This window comes from Diadema antillarum, unplaced genomic scaffold (genome assembly GCF_040938485.1).
Source record: "Diadema antillarum isolate AM-2024a unplaced genomic scaffold, OU_Dant_1.0 seq00000015_RagTag, whole genome shotgun sequence".
Lineage (NCBI taxonomy): Eukaryota > Metazoa > Echinodermata > Echinoidea > Diadematoida > Diadematidae > Diadema > Diadema antillarum.
In genome coordinates, this window is record NW_027271135.1 from 1,052,067 (window position 1) to 1,074,159 (window position 22,093).

The window sequence follows — 22,093 nt, forward strand, 5'->3', positions numbered from 1 at the left end:
GCCCCTGTGCGACAGAGAGAGAGGGTACGAGGGTCGCCTTGTCAACGCGTCAAACGGTGGGAACCTGATACCGACCTGAGTGACCTCAGAGGTCATCTGGGAAGAGCGAGAGAAAAGACTCTCGACTCGACTCCCACTTTTCCTACTTTCTCTCCATACTTTGCTCCTGTGTATATGATTCTCTCTCTCTTCTCCCTCTCTTTACACGCACAGATTGAAAAGACACAATGACACAAACACATACGCATACACACACTCACACAAACAGCCGCACTCTCTCCCTCTTTCTCTCGAGTTCAAGGCCTCACGAACTTCGGCAGCGGCCAGAGCTACCGAGCTCGAATTCTGTGGCCAAAGCTCGTTTGTTCTGCCCCCCTCGGCACAAGGAATACCGCCGAATTATTTTCATGTGGCAGAGCATTCGTGCGTTCCTCGCTAATGCTGCACATACTTTTACCAAAGAGCTAACGCTAGTCGAAGAACGAGAAAGAATCTGCCTTCACTTACTGATCTTGGCGCAGTCTCGTGGGCAACAGCAGTAAGTAGTTGTGATGCGACACCAAAGTACTAACAGCAAGCTGCATCGTTTGTACATGAAATCTGGATCTTCTACCTGTGGTATGTAACATGAATGGCAGCAGTGTTGGAGTCAAATTGGGAGCTAAAAACAGACGAGCCTCGGTGTCTGGCCTTGGCAGATCGACGGGATTACGGATTTATACTTTGGAACTTATCCAGTATTAGGACTTGATTATCGCTCGACGCTTAAAAAAAAAGTTTGCGAAATTTCGTGGTCGCATCGCCATGTAGAAGCCGCATAATATGTGCGAGTGTGTGACCTGTGTTTCTAGCTGGTTGCAAGCTATGAACACAGCACAGGGCTGCAAGCTTTTCTCAGACTAGAGTCAGAGATCACTTTCGGTAGTCAGCGATGTCTCTCATCCATCCAAGCCGTGGGATAAGAGAAGATACTCTGTTGTGAATCAGTAAGACAGGCCGCCAATGAAAACCAGAAGAGAAACCTCATATCAAGCTGAAACTTTACTCAGACTCTGAGGAACTTCTGAGGATAGCGCAGGAATCAATTGCACAGTGTTGGCATAATTTGGAGTGCTGAGGAGAACGCCAGAATCGCCCGCGAACGGATCTGAGCTGAACAGGATTCTGATGGGCATTTATAGTACAGTAAACATTTCCGCCGTTTTTCACAAAGACAAGGGAATAATACTTGTGCAGTCCTACCAGATTATGTTTCTTCAGAAGGTCACGAAGGGAAACAACAAGGTGCGTGAGTCTTACTAATCACAACGATTATTCAATAATACTAGTACAAGTACCTCTATGGATCTATGAGCCTCTTTCCATATAATTGTATATTTTTAGTCATTCTTGCCGTAGTCTGGCTTGCAGACGTGCAATTACCTTCTCCAATAGATAGTATACATTTGTATAGTGTTGCGTTCTTTATAGTTATGAAATTGAGTTTGAAATTTATACTCTCGTCCGTTCTCGATGAAATCGTTTCCATCCAATAAAGCGATTTACCAGCAAGAACGTCACAATCCAAGCGTCAAACTTGCATAACATTATAAAAGTGAAAAAAAAAAAGAATAGTTACATTTATATAACAACGTGTGGTGGAAGCCATATTGCATTGCAAAGGCTACGAGTTTACTTTCGGCAAACACTATAATGTTTAGTGTATCAAATGTTGCCTTCAGGTATGAGATCAATCAATGTTTGTCGCTTGTCAGATCAGTAATTCAAAGTTGGCCAGCAGTTAGTCAGAGACATCTTATTATGACGTAGTAATTATTGGAAAAAGAGTTACTGGAAAAGCTTAAAGGCATACTTCTGTATAATTATGTATGCATTAATAAAATGGTGACGAAACATCACGTGGCAACTCTGTATACGCATAAATATGAACGGACTTTATACAACAATATGAATTAAAAACACTAGACATTATGTAGGGATTGATAACAGTGTGATTAGGTTCCATGTTCCCGAAAGTGCAATATTGCTTTATAATGCATATTCACAACCGTGTAGGCCTATACCTTAGCCAACAAAATCTAGTAAATTCCGTTACCAAGACTAGAAGATGGCGCGATAGTAGGCCTATAAGTTTTATGCAGTTCTGATCAGTGTTATTACATGATTAACGGCTTGACGTAGCAGTGTTTACATGTTATGCCATGATGTTAGTCACTTCTTTTACAAATATTGCACTTGGCACGGAGGGAATGGAGAAACCGTATACTCGTGCCCGTCCTCCCCCTTCCGTGAGCAGGTGTAGCACTCTCCCTCCTCAGCCCTCCCCCAGCCCCTCCATCTCCCAACCCCTCCCTCTGCCCTCTCACCCCTCCACAGCACTCTTTAAAGTAGGGGTAAGACGAAAGACTCTCTGTATTAAGGGTGTGACTAGAGATTAATGGGTGCTCAAAAAGCCGTTTGTTCCGCTAGTCTTCTAATGACGCGTGATATGAGTTCGATACGGGGAGATGGCCTGTGATGAGACCAGGGGAACGACGAGGTGTGGGCGTCGGGAGGGGAGGGGAGGGGAGGAGAAGGGGGACCCTCTCGGAAACAGAGTTACATAAATCACGGGCAGATTCACTCCGCTTGCTGATGATACAGAAACTCAAGTTGGCGTCTGAGGGTGGGTTGATCGATGACGCCGTGTATGTGTGACTAACCACTGGGTGTGTAAACAAAGCGTCGTGTTCACACTCGCTCCCCGAAGGAAGCTAGTTCATCGAGAATGGAAAGAAAATAATTTCTGATTATTTTTGCTATTGCCTACTTACTCAGAGAACATATTGGTACTATACATAGCGAAATATGCTCAGAGCTACTCAGATCGAGAGCACCTGTGGTGAGGAATACCGAAACAATCTTGAGTTTGTTACACATGCGTACTCAACATCTTTTTTTTTAATGAATGAGATGATTTCATCAAAGCTTTTGAAGATGTCCTTATATACAATAGGCCTATAAAGTATATCATCAGAAAATTCCGGGAAATATTGAGGAGTGTGCCGTATGAATAGCTGCATATGTTTGAGCGAACATTTTGACGCAATCTTAATTTCTGAATTCTATCGTAATCACGTAGCAGTCGAGATATTGTGTGGTGTAATATAACAGTATGGCCTTTCCCATTTAGGGGCTGGTCCCATTCATACATTTATAGATTCAAGATCAGCCTTATCAAAAACACATTTTCTTAAGAAATGTATGCTGAGAGCCTGCGCAAGACCACCACAAATGTAAATCTTAACTGAAGTAGGGTATACGCGGTCATTTCCTTTTTTGCTTCTGTCATTAATTATCGAAGACGCTAAAAAATAGCAAAAGAAAGCAAATATAATCTGTTTTTTCTATACTCTGTAAGTAAACAGGGAGCTTGGATTTCCATGCTGTCGACTTGCTGAGAGCAAGCACATTTCCTCTTTTCGGCGTTATTCGATCAATCTTTAGGCTACGGCATCATAATGTTGGCATTATCCGTTCGTATAAATAGGATGTCAGCCGTTGTAGCAGATACGACACGGATATTGTTAGAATTAATGAGTTTTCCGTAGAATGCATCAGAGTCGTAGTGCAGTATAGCGTTCTTTTAACTTCTATCCAATCCATTGCAGTCGACATACCGCTTGATTGATGGTAAAAATCTGACTACTTTATCTACGAATAGCAGGTGAAGTGACCTTAGTGGTAATTTTGACAGTTACCGAAGCAATAGCGAGGTAGTACTGACGACAAACACGGCGTTTAATTTCGTTTTCTTTCCTCATGATCATCGACTTCCTTTGTAGAGGGATTCCGTTGAGGTCAATCAGTTGGATTAAAGGGGATTAATCTGACCAGAGGGGGAGGGAACGGGGATAAGGATTTGGCCTCAAGGGTATCTGGATAACCAGGGGGTAGGATTATGGTAGGGGTAGAGGATAGGTTTGTTGGCTTAACGAAGGTCAGTTACCTGACAGTCATTACCACTGATGACTGTTTGATCTTGAGGTGACGGACATGTGGACTTAATAAGGCTGAATAGATTATCAAAAATCTGAAATATGAAGAACGGATAAAGATAATGCCAAACGTTTTGTGCACATGACGTCTTCTAAAGCAAAGTGAATATACAAACTTGATTATATCACCATCAATAGTCTATTTAACAGCATACAATGCTAATAAAGCGTTGACCTAACCTTTTTAGTCTATTTAGTCTATCACTGCTCTATTGTTTATGTTGAAATCTAATGTTCTTGTTCAACTTTCAGTTTTCAACTTTATTTTCATTTCCATTAAATAAACAGGGAAAATTATATACAATGCATTAACAGAACATATTTGTAATAATTTAAAAAACGTAAATTAACAAAATACAAAAGTGTTCGGGTCCAGGACATATTTTGTTCCTGCGACAATTGCTCCAATGAAATATCTGCACGCTAAGTACAAACCAAACATAAATTCTACCCATAAACATAACCCTAACTAACCCAAATCCACATCAAACTTAAAGGGATGATAGAGGTGGAGATGAGAATTGGGCTTTTAACTTTTTGGGAGATACCAAGAAAACAATCATGATATAGTACAGAGTATACCATTTTAAGAGGAATTCAATTTTTCTTTTAATGAAAATCGGGTTTGGAATGACTGAAACATCCAAAAACAAGGTAAAACAAAGCGGTCGTAATAAAGTGTGGATATCTCAGCCATTTCAAAATCAATTTTCATCAAATAAACGTTAAATTCCTCATAGAACTGCATGCTCTTTCACATTTCATAAGAGGTTTCTTATTATCTCACCGAAAAATGTTAGAAACCTGAAATTAGGTCTCAACCAAAACTATACGATCCCTTTAACCTAAAACCGTATTATAACCTTTACTCAAATCATGTAAGTCCTTGGAGAAAATAAGACCGGAGCAATTGTTGTAGGAGCAAATGTCATGTCACCTCTCGGTCAAATACAGTTCCATCCCATAGCTTCAATTTTTGCGCAGTGGTAGTAATATCATGCAGCACCATGTCAGTCAGAATATTGCAAACTGGAAACATGGTTGAATTGTGCTTTTAATCTGCTAGGGACAATACGTTGTCGTCTGATGTCTTTAACTCCATCAGTCTCGGTGAAAGACAAACGCTACGCGCTCTTAGTCCCCAACTTGAAGGACAAGTTCACCTTCATAGACATGTGGGTTGAGTGAATGCAGCAATATTAGTAGAACACACCATTGAGAGTTTGAGGAAAATCGGACAATCCGTTCAAAAGTTATGAATTTTTGAAGTTTCTGCTCACTCAAGGCTGGATGAGAAGACTACTGTAGCTTGTGATGTCACATGAGTACAACGATATAAAGAAAGAATAAAGAAAATTCAACATAATTTCACTTTTCTCGCATAACAAAAGAACACTTGACTTCTCTCTTTCAAAAGGCAGGGGGAATAATATTACCCTTAGCATATGTCAGTAACAAGTTGAAGAAATGTGCACTTTATTCAAAAAGTAAAGTTTTGTGAAATTCTCTTTTTAGTTTCTTTATATGGTTGTACGCATATGACATCATACACTGTATAGTAGTCTTCTCATCCAGCAGTGACTACGCAGATACTTTAAAAATTCATAACTTTTGAACGGATTGTCCGATTTTCCCCAAACTTACACTGATGTGTTCTACTAATATTGCTGCATTCTCTCAATCCACATGTATATGAAGGTGGACTTGTCCTTTAGTCATTCCAAGTCTCGTCCCTGCGCATTTTATTCACATGATCTCGGGAAGATACACACTCATATTGTAAAATGCATCTGATATACTGACCTGGCTTTTGAAATTGAGAATAATTTCGTGTTGTTTCCTCTTCTTTTGCTGATCGGATGTGAACAGGGGTGGAGAGGGATGGGAAGGGGGAAGGGAGACAAGAGAGGGTCTGATTAACGTTGTTTATTTATTTTAATCCAGTGGCTACGATAATTTGTCAGAATTGAAATAAAATCATGATTTGCGATAATACGGATTGACAGATCGGCCTCTACCTCACCGGCCGAAAAAGCCGAAAACTGCCATGCGAGAAATACAATTTGGAGTAATTAAATTGGAATTCCCGCATGGCGACATAGTACAGACGAACTGAGTAAATCTGTTCCCTGGGTTGTTTTGTTTTGTTTTGTCTTCCACGGTTGTGTATAGCCCAATGTTCGTGCCCATCAAGCTTTAAAGGGAATTTTACTCTCGCGTTCTGGCTTTATAAACACACATGCACAAAATGAAATGCACACATTTGCCTTTTTTTAAATTATGCTCGTGAATATTTTATTCAATCATTTAATCATTTATCTATTCTTATGCATGTATGTAGGCCTATGCACTTTAATACATGTATACATATCTATGTATCTATTTCTGTTGTTCGTACATGGGTATACCCATGCACAGATGTGAGTGGGTGTCACGGGACCCTGTTAGGCATTCTTGAAATGAAATGTACTGGCTGAGGTATATTAGCTTACCAGCAGAGATTGTACTGCTTTTGTAGTACCACAAAAGAGCGGATAAAGTTTGTGTACACAGTCAGAGGATATTGAGCAAGTGCCGAGCTTACACAGTATATCCTATGATACGATGTTACTCCAATTGCCATGATAATCGAGATGAAACCTTTAGAACAAAATTAACAGAGGTTCGGAGGGGAAAGAGAGAAGAAGAGGATATGGTGTCTATTTACAGTGGTTTCCATAGTAACCAACTTTCTTGTCATCCCTATAGTCTCTGGGCCTACTCCGAACAAAAGCAAGTGGAACGCTTTGCAAATCCCAGGATTTGTCTCTTTTTACATGCTAGTGATGCCGCATTTGAATAAGACTTTCACTCACCCGCTGGGGCCGCCTTCTTGCTACCTAAAGCCATAAGGCAGGTGACAGAGCTTGTTTGCAAATCGATATGAAAATAGTCTTTGGTCGTCTGGACGCAAGGCTAGATGGAAATGTATAGGAATCCACGACACCCTCAGTCCTGATAGTCAGACACATACGAATGAAGAGACACGTTGTTGTGAGTGCAAGGGCCAAGAACCTAGATGGAAGCTTCGGAATGCGATAAATGGACGGTTTTCGCTGGCCCCTAGGATGTACGGCATCCCACAACTGGCACACGTGATTGAGGAAATCACTGCGTGCTGGGTGCATCCACCTTGGGGTACCTTGGGAGTTCACAGGGCCCTGGTACAAACAACCATAAAATTTCCCTGGCCTACTCGAATATCTAGCGTGCGTGTGTGAATGTATGTATGTTGACTTCTCATACACCCGTGTCTAGACCGCAGACTTCCATCGAGAGGAGTTACCCCGTTCCTCAGAGTAGCATGCTTACAACAAGTTTCTGCCCCATACTGTTACTTTAGAGGTCGTCTGTTACAGTTTGTCACGCCGTAGGTAAACCATTGCTCGCCCAGCCATCAATCAGGAGATGTAACCAACGCTGCCTCACGGATGTTTACGCTCAAGTTTATACCTACCTTGTCATTGGTTTTGACCCCTATTGTATCCGGGGCTGCACCCTCTCCCCGCAAGCAAGTTTTTCGGTGTGTGGCTGACTCATACGATAAACATTCACGCTGTATTCGATCATACAAGTGCATGTACTGGGGTGAGAGGTGAGTAGAACCATGACCGCTAGAATTGTCTGTACGTACGAGCTACCTTGCCGAGTATACCCATATCTACCTCAACGTTTCTAACTTGTTTATACTTTATGTACTTCATAATGTTTTGAAGTAGAGGGTCATAGTACTGACAACTGCATATTCGAATTTTCCTCAAAACTTTAATTATGTATTAGCTTTCAACATGATAAGTCCATCCGTTCTTCAAAGTTTAAAAACAGAAATCATAAATGGTAGTTCATGCATGGACCGCTCGATTCCAGCTTCCATCAAACTCTTTCACCGTCAGAATGATTCACCAAGTTTTATAAGTGTAAGCTGTTTGTTTGGTTTATTTGGTTTTATTTCTGCATTTTTGTGCTCCACCACGAAGTGAAGCCGCACCGGAGGCATTAATACCCATATGTTTTCGGGTTGTCCGTCCGTCCGACCTTCCCTCCTTCCGTTCTTGGTTTTGTGGACAACGCAACTTAAAAACTGGCCGGCATTATGTATGTGTGAGTGGACGAAGTTTTGCCTATTACCACTAGGATACACATACTCAATGTCAAAGGTCATAGGTCAAGGTCGAATTCATAGAATTTCGCTATTCCCCCGTATTTGTGCAATGCCCCAAGGTATTTTGTTGAAACTTGGTATATGCGTTTGTTACCAGATGAAGATTCTCCTTCTTGAAAGTTTGGGGCTATGGGGTCAAAGATTAAAGGTCAAAGGTCAAGTGAAATTTGTTTTCAATTTTTCTCCATTTCACGGAAATGGCTCAAGGTATCTGCATGGAACTTTACATCCGAATATACATTTGTATGCATACTCTACTGTCTGACAATGATTAGCGTGGTATTCTTTTTTTTTTGGGGGGGGGGGGCATGTGGTCAAAGGTCAAGGGTCAATAACGGAGAACATTGTTGATTATTATAACAGCACTGAATTAAAACGTTTAGCGCTACTTTACAGGCAGTTGCTCTCCTCAATTTGGACGCTACGTGCTGATCATAATCAATGATGACATTAAGATGCTGTCCCAATAAAGTTTTTTTTTGTTTTGTTTTTATCGTGATACTTGTCGATTTGTTCATCAGTTGAGAAGCCATGATGGGGTTAGCAGCACTACTTTCAATTCCAGTGACCTACAGCTTACAAGGTACCTTGTAGAGCTCAGAGGGAAGACGCTGAAATATAGAAAGATGTAGGTTGTTATTGTTTGCCAAAAGCTGTCTTAGGTTTAGACAAGATAACACACTCTATAGTTCATAGAAGTTTACCAAATTCTGGTTAGATGAAACATCTGGAAGACTTGTGTGTAAGATGGAGAAGAGATAATGATCGGAGAAAAGAAAAGAATAAGAGCCCATTATTCTCAGAAGGTAAATGCAAGGATATTATGTATAGCTGCATGGATGTAGGCTGAAAGTATTACCTGGAGCTAAGAATATGAAGCCTATCCCTCTAGTCCCTGGGAAAAGAAATGTAGCGGTGAAAATTGAGACTACTAGCAGAGAGAGATAGAGAGAGTCAGCAAAATGAAAACATAAATATATTAAATATGTTCTAATACAGATCGGCATGATTCCCAGCAAATGGGGGATCAGGTATACCGCTTAGAGGCTACGAGTTGCTCTGTCGGAAGCAAATTATACTAGTACCGGTCTATAAAGAGGTTCGTGGCTATGCCCGCATTCATTTGAAAGCCGCTCTTGTAGACGTTTGATTTCCCCGTAATTGAATCATTAAGCCACGATCACATTCCATCGCTGAAAAGCGATTATGACATAATGATGCTTCATGTGGAAGATGCGTTCAACATGTATGCGTGTATCTCTGTTTATGCATCTGTCTGTGTGCGTCATGGTGGGTTTATGCGTTTGTGTGTGTGTGCGTGTGTGCCCCCGTGTATGATTTTGTAAGTGGATATTACAATGTAATTCTCAATATTCCGTCCACCGTCAGTGAAAGCATGGCCCTTACACATAGGGTCCATGGTGAGATTGTTCACTACAGACTTACAAGATAGTTGTCTTTAATCACGTTTGTTGAACTGCTAAACCTGTTAACAACCACTTTAAATGTTCAGACACTTAATGTTATTAGTCTCCTCACTGCTGACGACATTCAAGACAAGAGCTATGTCACAAACTACACAGCTGTCAATCAAAGACGCAGTTCTTTATGCACTTTCATGCAAGAGTACCGATAAGTACTCATGTGCACGTGCTATGGCGGAAGTTATTAAAGGGTCAACCTTAGCGCCGCCTCTTCGATCATATTTTTGACAGATCAAACCCGTCCGCGCAGATGTCAAACACGCATCCAGAGTTCTGGGAGCCTGTCAGCGCGGCGAGGAGGCAGGCACGTTTAGAATAGCGAAAACTCGATTTGAAACCATCTCCACTGCACCACAATGTAGACCAAACGTAATGTGAGTAACGCGTTCGGGAGGATGGTGATTCAAGTTTGCTTTCAGACCGAACGTGTCAGTGTTTCGAAACGCGATTACAAACTGATTATGTTATGTAAATGTGAAACACCTCCATGCGTGTACTCTCAACATCATGTTAATGGAAAGTAATTTGACCACGCTGTTTCGACTAATTGGACGTCAGTTGAGCGGGCGGGGGGGGGGGGGATATATAATCTGATCACGTGGTTTCGACTAATTGGACATCTTCGGGACACACGGACATCAGGGTCAAGAATGATGACCGAATTCAAGGTGGTCAAGATAACCCGGAGGCAATGTCCACAACTTTCCATATAATTATTTCCTTTGGTAGCACTTATCTTGTCAGATGCCTACATACATGTAGGCCTAATAGGAAACTTCTACTGCATTATGTTTCAACGATATTATATTTCATATAGGTCCTATTATAATAATATGTATATTTTTTTTTCATTCGTTTTTAGCCTCGCGGTCGGGACGTATGGGATACTTTCATTTCATGAATCAATTAGCGACATACTTTGTAATGTCTCTCAGCAGTTTATTAAAATGGTAATCTTAGATTATTACATGTACCCTAGTTTAATCTTAGTTGGTCCATTTCCAATAGAATGTATGTGTTTGTTTTAGCTTTCAGGAAAATTGGACTTTGATTAATAAGGCTTCATGTTACATTCAAAATCTCTTGATATTTGGGCCTATATATCAAGATTGTACAGTTTGAAATATCAACATTCCAAGAATAACATAATACCCTCATGTTATGATTGTATGTCCGTTTTCATGTCTGTTTGTATTTATCTTCCAATAATCATAAATCCCATTTATAGATATTCGTACAATTTTTTTTTTCATTGTTGTTGATTTTACCATTTTATCTACGAAACATCTTGCGGATTTTAATACTAATCAAAGATGTATTAATTCAATGCGATCAACTGAGTCATTCTAACCAGGGAGGTCTGCCTTCCACCTCCCTGTTCAAACTTTTGGCACGAGCCGGGATAACGAGCTAAAGAGAGGCATTATATACTGTGAGTCAAGGGTAGTGGAATGAGTACCGGTGCTAAGCTGGATAAAATTAGCCATCAGCCGCTAGCTGGACTGTGCAGAAACTCAGCGGCCTCGCATTGCGCTTGTCTACCCTACTCCTGTTTGCGCGTTGTCGGGACTAGCTGCACCTCCCACAGAGCACTGTGGGTAGCTGATTGTAGAACATCCTTTTCCACTTATATTTTTGCAGAGAAAAATAGGTCTGTGCCATGTATGCTTGCTTTAGCCTCAATTCCAGGCGTTTGTTATCTTATTCAATCATTCAGCAGGTACGTATGTATAGTACCTGTCAAGCATCATGTTCACTTTTCTGAATTCAATTCATAACAAAAACAAATGTGATAAAGGGAGAGAGATATTTGCGGAAAGTGATCTTTGAATAATCTTGATTCACTGTGACCACATGAGTACATATTAGTGTTACCATGACAACTCATTAGGCGAGAACCACACCCAGTCTCGTATAGTGAAAAACATGCTGTTACGAGTCCAATGATTATGCCTGTCCACCTCGTACATGCCTTTCTCTATTTTCATACCTCGCATATTTTGTGCGCGCAGACCGCGCGTTAATAAATTGACCCTGATCGTGGCTAACGGCTGACCGACAATCGGACATTCACGTTAGATGTCAGCAGAATATGGAACTTTACTGATAAATGATAATACTAATAATATTGAACCATGATACTCAATTACAACTTTTGCACGTCGTCGCTCAAGACAAACGAACAAACAAACAGACAAACAAACAAACAGACAAACAAACAAACAGACAAACAAACAAGTGACATCCAATTTACAATTGCAATTGGCAAATTTGAATGCCACTGAAGATGAATCCGACTTTAATAGAGCACTGTCACATATGGCTTTCAATGAGTTGTGCAATGAACCAGGTGCATTGTTATGCCAGTGAAAAATTATATTCTGTTTGGCATGCTTGAAGCCCTCAGTTAGAAATTACCATATTAAAAAAAAGGAAACAGTACCCAAATTGCATTAGTCTTTAGCTGAATTCTGTATGACATGAAATGTGGATGGGGGGGGGGGGGCAGTGACATTAAGGAAACATTGATTACCAGAATAATACTGAATCGATGCTTTCAGGATTCGGAGTGCGCACTGTTTTCTGAATGTAAATATTGTGGTGGCTGCTCGTATTCGGACGTGCTTGATGGGGAATGCTGTATACTAGATGAGGAGAGTGGATTTCGAGCAAATTATGGTTAAAAAAAGAAAAAAATATATCCAAACGTATGAGTAAAAAAAAAAATCATAATTGCACATTGGCCAGTTGACGTAATTATGACTTTTATGTTATGCAAGTAGTGCCATTATTGTGGTAATTTTGATTTTCTCCTTAGATTCAGTTAAGTTTGATCGGGCGAAAACATGTCAGGCACTGCCGATTTCGTTAAACTGAATTGTTTAAACAAAAATGGTCGTATCATCATACAAGTGCTTTGTCAACTGACTGTCTTGTTGGACTTGACATTTGATCAGCTGGAATTGATCAGCAAACTCCGTCTGTCTGTCCGTCCGTCTGTCTGTCCGTCCGTCTGTCTGGCTGTCTGTCTGTCTCTTCTCTTCTCTATTTCCTTCAACATCTCGTTTCCAGAGGGATAGGGTATCGGTTCGTTAATCATATTATCACGCTAGGAAAGATATTTTGTTACATGGAGGGATAATTATCCTCTAACGTTTGTGTCCAGTGGTTGAATACTGACGTACATGTAGCCCTACGATCGCAACTTACGTGAGTGTACGAAATGTGGAATCCACACTCAGAGCTATCTGCATGTAGTGCGACTTTCAGATGTTTCCTAACGAGAAGAGAGCGGAAAGATGCTGATAGTCTGTTTCTTCTCTCCACTCTAACATATTTTCGTGATATAAGAAATAAGTTCTTCATCCAGTGTGTGTTGTGATTGCAAAGCATTGTATTCAAATCAGCTCGACCAGAAAAAAGAAAAATGTGTTAAAGAATTCTATTATTAAAGTTGACCATTTGGAGCACTGATTTAAACAAAATTTTCGAGATATCACGTTTGATGTATTTATTATTATGTGTAGGTCAATTGTATCACAGAACACCCTACCATATAAACACTTTCTAATAAGACCTAAAACCTAAACCTAAAAAGGAGATATCACTATTTTTTTTCCGACTAAACCATACTGTAGACGGTTTACTCTAGAAACATTTGTATTATAATCATTGTTCACACTTTGTATTTTTAACAATAACTAACATTGATTATACTGATTCAAATTTTTATATTGGTTGGTTTTATCTTTAACTCACATCTTAGAACTATTTGGAGCACTAAAGCAGGGTTTTTGTTTCATTTGCAAATGGTAAATAATGCCTTCAACCAACACGATGCGTACAACACCGTAAACGTCGTTACCCTCGTGCATACCACCACCATTTGCCATCATGATGTAAAGTGCTCAGATCTCTCTGAAAGCAAGGAGGTGAGACATGAACAACTCCGTAGTGATAGTGAAAAGACATTACCACAACGATATACGGTGCAAATCGTGTGGCGAGTCAGGTGCCACGCGTTTCCTTTCTTGCAGATTTCATTTTGTTCCTCGCGTTGTCATGGTGATGGCGTTGTGAAGCATGAAATACTGTGTGCAGCTGCATGGATCTACTTTTATTTTTTGTCCATTTTTTTCCCTCGATGTTTGAGACAGATGAGTGGGAATACATGTATTTCATCTGCGCGGATTTATGGTGGATTTAGAAATGACGCGAGCAAATCTCTCGTCTGCTTGCTGTATGAGGACTAGCCTCGACTAACGGTGGTAAGCGTACGTTATAACGTATTTTGAGTGATGAATAGATCTATGAATGCTTGCATCCAATCTTCCCATTGCGCCATATATTTATCTTTAAATGGTTCAGTGACTCCATCTTCATTCCTTATATTTAGGACCCTTTGCAAATCACCACCTGTTTTCCAAACAAAATAGTAAAGTTAATCATTTTTACTTGTGTACCATGGAGAGGTAAATTTCCACTCTGTTCCACATACATAATAGAAGGTGACTCAGCTAGTCAAGTTGCTCTTGCACGTGTCAGACCCTAATTCCCAACCCATCTTATAATGATGACCTAACTTCAACAACCACACAACATGATATTCATTAAAGACAAACAAAGCATGCAGGAGGTATATATTATATTCTCAGGACTCAATGACACACGTACATTCAAGTCCGCAGAATCTGCACCACAACGCTCACCGAAAGCTATGAATAGATAGCTTTTTTTGACAATTTGAGGTTTTCAGCTTTAATAATGTTATGATATTTTACTCCTCAAATTTAGATTATTGTAACCCATGAAAAAGATAATTGAAATAGACATGTAGAATTCTTTTCTTTTGAGAAAGAGTGGATTGACGTTATAGGGGTCTGTGCAAATACACTGAATCAATGGGGACTTGAATTTCCCAGGTAACCACTAAGAAGGTATTATCAGATTAGCCTAAATCTCAATACACTCACCAACAACATCCTATGCATTGTTATGGCAGTGTGTCGATGACACTGCTGGCTATTTATTAATTAATGTAGGCCTACCGTACGTATGTTAGACGTCACAAAGCCAATGGTCATTTTGACAGGGAGTGGGGGAACTCGGGAGAAGGCATGGTAAAGAAGGCTCAATCGAGGAGGGTGATGCACTTTGCAACTTTTGTTCTCTCCACGTGACTGACACCGGGTGTAAAGTGACTCATAATTCAGTCGTAATTGTCCCTCGTCCGCCCATCAATTAATGTCCATTAATTTGACTCATAGTTGTGTTGTACCACTGACACCTTGCCTATTACGGCCTGGTGTGGACTAATGACTTCCAGATGGTGCAACGGGACTCTTCTATCGATTTAATTGTTCACTATTAAATTCAATGGACATCATTATTAAGATATGAGATTTCTACGAAATTATGCCAAACATGATATCTATTGTTTTGTGAATGGATTTCCGTCTAATGAATTTCCCGTACGAATTTCCTTCGTCTTTCTTACATCTGATAAATAATTTATTGAGTTCTTGACGTTGATTGGCAACGAGAAATCCTTTTCCTCAATCAATTTACGCATTCCTGAATTCTGCGTATTGCAACGTTTGAATACAAAGTATTCGTAGGGAGACAATCTTTGCTGGTAAACAGTATGTTCGTAAGTCGTAAATTTTTATGAATACTTTTGTTAAACGTTGCCCGAGAATCATCAGAACATAAAAAGGGGGGGGGGAAATTGAGTATTCTTCTGTAGCCTTGTATTTAGGGTGAAAATCAATGAATAAATAGGAATCCAAATTCGGGTAAATTAGTTTAGTTTGCTTCAGAAATAAAATTAAATCTGATAATTTGAAATGCAAATTTACCCAGTAAATTGTGTGCCAGAATCTTCTCGTCGAGACATTTGAAATATTTTGGTATTTGATACAATACGGCGGACGAAAATCTGCAATGAGTTCACTAGATGTTCTCTTTTACTTAGGAGACTGAAGTCGAGGGCAATTTGTTGGGAAGCAGTTGGACTGTAAAAACAATTACATTTATAACTCTCAGAGATTAAACCCCCCCCCCCCCACATATACAAGATAATCATATTTAGTTATGTATGTTAGTTATATTGTAGGGAAATATATATATATATATATATATATATATATATATATATATATATATATATATATATATATGTTGTCCCGATGACTATGTGCATGTATTGGTTATGTTTTAAATAGTCATATGTGTTTAGACAATCAAACATAATTATAGGATCATATGAAGCAATGCAGTACAGAGAATATTTATATTTTTATAGCTGTATTGACTATCTGCAAAGTGAAAAAAAATATATATACACTGTATATTGTATTCTTTTTTCAACGTTGATGTTGTCAGATTACAATAGTTGGAACCTGTTCGGAGTATTGTGCTAGTAAGGAATGTAAAGAGGGAGGTTTGTCTTCAATGGACCGTTATCAATCTGTCTGTCGTCAGCCGACAAGAACTGATACGGCCTCTCGAGGAGTGACGAGATCTCGTGAATTTGTTTTCGTCTGTCGACAATTATATCGTATTCGAGTTAAAGAACTCTCATTGTCACCATTACTCATCGGTTGGGACCTGGTGGTCACTGCTCTCAAGTCACGTGACCGCAGGAAAGCAAGCTGATGTTTTTGTCTGCTGTTTAAAGGCACTGTCCCGTTGTAGTAACAGTTTTAGTTTAGTTTATTTTCATGTTTCTCAAAACATAAACAATACTTTGTGGTGACACAAAATACATAGCATGCGCAAAACGCATCTTACAGAAATAAACAGTAAAAAGTGTACATTACTGGCAATTTGCTGATATTCCAGATCTCAAAGAGTAGAGAGGGAGAGAGCGAATCTTGAAGGAAAGCTACGAAAAGCTAAAGCGTGTAGGACTTGCAAGTTTCAAAAAGAAGTAAATTCTTAGCGAAAGGTTGGAAATGATTTAGAGACTGACCAAAACGAATATTCATCTGAAATTAGGACAAAAACAAAACAACATTCTTTATGAGTTAAGTTGATAATTTCTCTGGCGCTGAGCAGTTCCTTTTACAACGCTATGGTTTGGACCGAATGACAGTAGGTTGCGTGCAGTAAATGTAAATAACATACATTAGTTGTACAAAAAGTAACATAACTATGACTCATAGTCACATATAAGTTATGTCGGGAATGGTGACCTTACAAGGGCATTTTTTTTTTTTTGCCTTTGTTGTGAGTACGCAGACATCTGGGTTTCTTGACGCTTCAACTATGACATTTGATATTCTGACATTGTATCTGAATGGTACATGCAGGATTATTGTTTCATTCACTTTCTAGTTGTATATTTTCATTTATTTATTTATTTTTTGTTTTCATTCTTATTTTAGAAATGAACAGGCCAATCCTGCAGGATAATAGATAAATGAATGAATAAGTAAATTGATTGATAGATGAGTAAACATGAATAAATACAATTAACTGTTTCTGTAGATAGTTCAGGCCCTAAGATTTCACACGTGAAGGCAATATCAGTGAAGGGAATTCGAACTCCGACAATCTTTTTTTTTTTTTTGAATGTATCTATGGAAATTTGCCAGAGGGAGGAGGCCCAATTGGTAGGAAAGGAAATAATGAAGATATTAGCGGTTTGCAGGTCTAACCGATGATGAAGTGATGGGCTCCCCTATCAGTATAATACTTTCTTGATCTTGTCGGATGACATAACGTGTCTGTATAATGGATACCTCCTTTGCTTGAAGATGGTGCATTTTTGTTACATGTGAAATGGAGAAAGGGGAGCAGTGCAGACAGAGAGAGAGAGAGGTGTTAGAAAAACAACATCTTCTGCAATATGACACCGAAATTTTTGCCTCAAGGAAAATGTAGCCTCAAAGCTGAAATGTCACTGTCGGCACCCCCGTGCACATACTACAACTACGTGAGGATCAGGCATGCTATCAGGTGACCGTGTCTTGTAATTCGTTAGTGCAGTATTCTCACTCTTACCCGAGACGAAGAAAAAAGAAACAACAACAACAAAAATACTAAGAAATATAGTGAAAGTATAACTATTTTCCTCTTAGCTCTTCAGATACAACCACATTGCACTACAATAAAGTACAATGTACTTCCGCTCCATGGAATAGCTTCAGGCATCAACTCCCGTATATATAAATATGCCTTGGTATCGAATCCTCGGACCCAGAAAGCAAGGAGTAATAATGCCGCGTGGAGGACTTTGCGATATGCAGTTTATTGCAGTAAGTCGGATTTGCCCCAGGTATGGAATATTGATAAGATATCTTGGCATGACATTTGGAAGAATAATAATTCGGAAGACATTTCCTCATTATTTCGATCTTTCTCGAATCGTAAACATCTTTTTTTTTTATGAAAAAGGGACAAGGGCTTTCTCCGACTGCTGCTTTTGTTTTAGTTTGGTTGATTTTGAAGGCGTTATTTCAGCCATACTCGCAATATCAAATGTCAAGTATGATCCATACATCTTTGGGTGATGGCAATATAAAAGTTCTCATACAGCAAACTGTCTATGGATTTACATCCGGGTATCATTTGTCTTGTTCTGTTATCTATGAGGTGGTTGATGACACATTTTCTCATCATTTTTTTTCCCCCTGCCACACCTCAATTTCCTTCCAATCACCGTTTTCTTCTTATCAACTATTTTCTATCGCTTCGTTTTTCATTTTGTCACGGCCCTTTAGATCAGTGCATTCCAGTTCACTCCAGTTCAGTTCAGTTTGAGTTATTGCTACCTTTTTTTTCATGAAAGTGAAATAATGGTTAGTGTACTTATTATACAAACAGACATCTATGTAGAATTCACAGTTTGATGACCATAATCTTTGAATAAGAAAACAAAAACAACGGTAGGCCCTACATCTATTTCCAGTCAGTCTCACTGACATGTGATGAACATCATCGTTATCAGTCCAATGCTGTTTCTCAATTATGTATCTATACCAATTTTGGGGGCTCCGTATTCTTCTCCCCACCCTTTTCTCCGCCCCCTCCTGTCCTGTCCTGTTCTTCTTCTCCTCCTCCTTCCCCTACTTCACCGTCTTTCCCCATCAACTTCCTCCTACAGCTCTATCTAGCTCCCCATCCTGTCTTTCCCTCTCATCATCCTCTTCTCCCTTCCATCCTCCCCTCCTCCTCTTCTTCTTTTCCTCTTCCTCCTCCTCTTCTTCCTCTTTTTCATCCTCCTCCTCTTCCTCCTCCTACCATCCTCCTCCTCCTCCTCTTCCTCCTCCTTCTTCTCCTCTTTTCCCCCTCCTCCTCTTCTTCCTCCTCCTCATCATTCCCTCCTCCTTCTCCTCCTCCCCTCCTCATCCTCTTCCTCCTCCTCCTCCCCTCCACCTCCTCTTCTTCTTCCTCCTCCTCCACCTCCACCACCTCCTCCTCTTTCTCCTCCTCCTCCTCCTCCTCCCCCTCCTCCTCCTCCTCCTCCACCTCCACTTCCTTCTCTTTCTCTTCTCCTCCCCCTTCCTCTTCCAATTCCTCCTCTTCCACTTCCTCCATCTGTCTTTTCCTCCTTTTCTCCCTTGCCCTCATCTTTCAATTCAACCAATTTGAATAATAAATGTCTCCAGCAATCAAGTCATAAAGTAATCTTTAATTTTAGAATTCTCTTGGTCATGTTTTGCTCTTGATTGTTTTCACCTCGCCCTTAATTCAGCCTGTGATCACGTAGAGTGTGAGCCTCTCCTCTCGGGTCAGCTTGGCGGGGAGAAGATTTCTCCATCTCCCTGCATTGGTCAACCATTCAGTTAGTGTAGACATACCCCTGTAAAACATCTTGTAGCTTCACTGCAGAATGAAAATGATAAGTACGCTAACAAACAAAAGTTAATAATTTCCATTGGCCATCGATCAGTTTACTCCAAGTTGTATGTTTGAATTGTTCGGTGTGTTAGGAAAGGCAAAATTTGTCAGTTATCTTAGCTCAAACATTGTGTGACTTTAGCAGAAAGGAATATGAAAGATCCATGTATTCTGAATTTTCGTTACTATTTTGCATAACAGCGTAAAAAGATTGTCTTCTAATCGTCTCTTTATCCAAGGAGGTGAAAACTACCGAGTATGCCCTTGGCTTGAGTGTTGTGACGTTTTTAGTAAACTGAACATTTATTAGAGAATATGCAATCTGTCGATATCTGTGTAACGCGATGGACGTAGGTCCTACATACTCAATATAAGGAGGTAGTGCAAACAAAACAGTGGCTTTACTAATCACAGTAGATTATGGTGCTAAAAAGTGAAGTTGAAATGAATTACCGGTGACATTTTAATGGACCACTCGAGTGTCAGGAAAACCATCCCAGGGAGGGTGTTCACTGGCCACCGGTAAAAACCGCCATGGAAATAAATGACTATTATGAATACGCCTATACATCTTCCCAGATGTTGTTGTTATTGTAATTTTATGTAGAATGCAGTATACGTTTATCCTTCGGTTAGGTGAGGCTGTTAGGTCGTATTTCAAGTCTGTGAGAACTTCAGTATTACGTAGGGAACAGGTAAAGCGATATAAAATCCCAAACTTTATCTTCAATCACTTTTTTTTTTCATGATGTTGGCTTCTTCTTGTTCTAGGAGGATGTTATGAATCTGAATCTGATCATACAACCATGAACTCGGTGGTTTGTGTCGTGAAATAATGTCATTAACAATTTTTGAAGCCTTTTGCACTAAATTGCAGCTTCCGAAGGAGCCGAAGGTTGCTGTCGGATTGAATTTGAGAACAGTTGCGTAGTGTATTTGATTCCACCTGCTCGCTTTTTTTTTTCTTCTTCATTTGTGCTGCTCAGAAATACTCTCCTGTTCTTCTTGGGGGTAACCACGGTAATAAATCCTGCGAAGATTCGAACCGATAACCTTGTTGTGTAGGGGCTAGTTCATTATTGGAGATCCACGCTCCAGGCCAAGCTTGAGCGCTCGCTGGTCATACTGCCTGTGATCATACCACCACTGGTTGTTTACTGATATTGTGTCACGTAGATAAAGGGTAAAGAAACCATACATTGCATATTTATTGCCAATTTTCCGTAGAGTCGGCTTTTTCAAAGCCATCATAAATATACAGCAATATTCTCTCGTCATATACGGAGAACAGGAAAATGTGCTGTGGGTGGATTTATGAGGAGATGTTTTGTGGACCACATATACCTGAGATCAGATTCGCCTATAAGTTACTATTACCTTCGTATGACGCAACGATGGCGCTACCCTCGTCATTGGGTTGACACCTGGTAGCCTTGCGTTCAGTCGTTGATCAAAATTACTCTACACATGCATGTTGGCGCTTTCAGCACGGGAGATATACGTGATCGCCTATTATGGATCTGCAGATGGTTGATTAAAGAAAATAGATATTACCTTATTTCTACAAGAGAATGAGATAAACACACGCGATTAGCAAAGAAGCAAACACGAATATACGAAATACAAAATGTAGAAAATATACAAAACACACTACAATTATTCTTGTTATGATAGTACATTATACCTAGTTATATCGCGTTCTATCCCAAACATAACATACTGTTTGAACATGGAACAGTATGTTAAACAATGAAAGGATCAAACTAAAGGGAGAAGAAACACCATAGATTTCTCTGTCCTTAAACTGTACTCAGTATTCAACCGACTATCACAGACTTTGATATGGGTTGAAGCTGTTTTATTGGATCCTTTCTCTCTCTGTCATTACCATGATTACGGTGATCTTTAGCAGTCAAGTAAACATGAAGTGAATGCAATCATGTCAATATTATATCCACCGTGTCTCATAAATTATGATGGCTAAAATTCATTTCTTCCGCACGCTCAACAGCAACAACAACAACAACAACAACAACGACAACAACAACAACAACAGAAGTGAATAGATATCGTTTCAAATGGGGACTTGCGAGATTTCTACGTATAATCTGCTCAAATTTCTAATTGATTCTATTCAAATGTGATTGGAATCTACTTTAATATGAAACGAATCCATTCAAGATTTGATGAGATTGTGAATAGATGTCTTGTAATTCCCAATCTTATAATTTATGATCGCTATTCAAAATTGATTAGGTTCTCTTTTTATTAGTGTGCGAGGAATTGACGAAATCTCTGCCTAGTGTATGTGCTTGCATATTCATCTGCATGTAGTGTCCGTGTGGTTTCTCTCTGACTATAGCGTCTTGAACAAGGCTGGCGTAGGCGTATTTTGTGAATCAACGACTGCACTTGAACGACACTGCACACAACACACATGTGACTGTGACCATGCACGGCAAGCAGGGGGCATTATAGAATTCTCGGAAGGGAAGAACGATCACAGTTCAGAGAGCTTTCCTGTT

The 22,093-nt window shown here is 39.8% G+C and overlaps 1 protein-coding gene across 1 annotated transcript in view; it reads left to right on the top strand.

The window, feature by feature from the left end:
* Window positions 1-257: 257 nt before the first annotated feature.
* LOC139725116 (uncharacterized) overlaps window positions 258-22,093 on the top strand; it is a 194,898-nt gene continuing 173,062 nt past the window's right edge. Inside the window, exon 1 of the mRNA XM_071636202.1 lies at window positions 258-1,284. The gene's annotated coding sequence lies outside the window, so the exon portion shown is untranslated. The remainder of the gene's footprint in view (window positions 1,285-22,093) is intronic.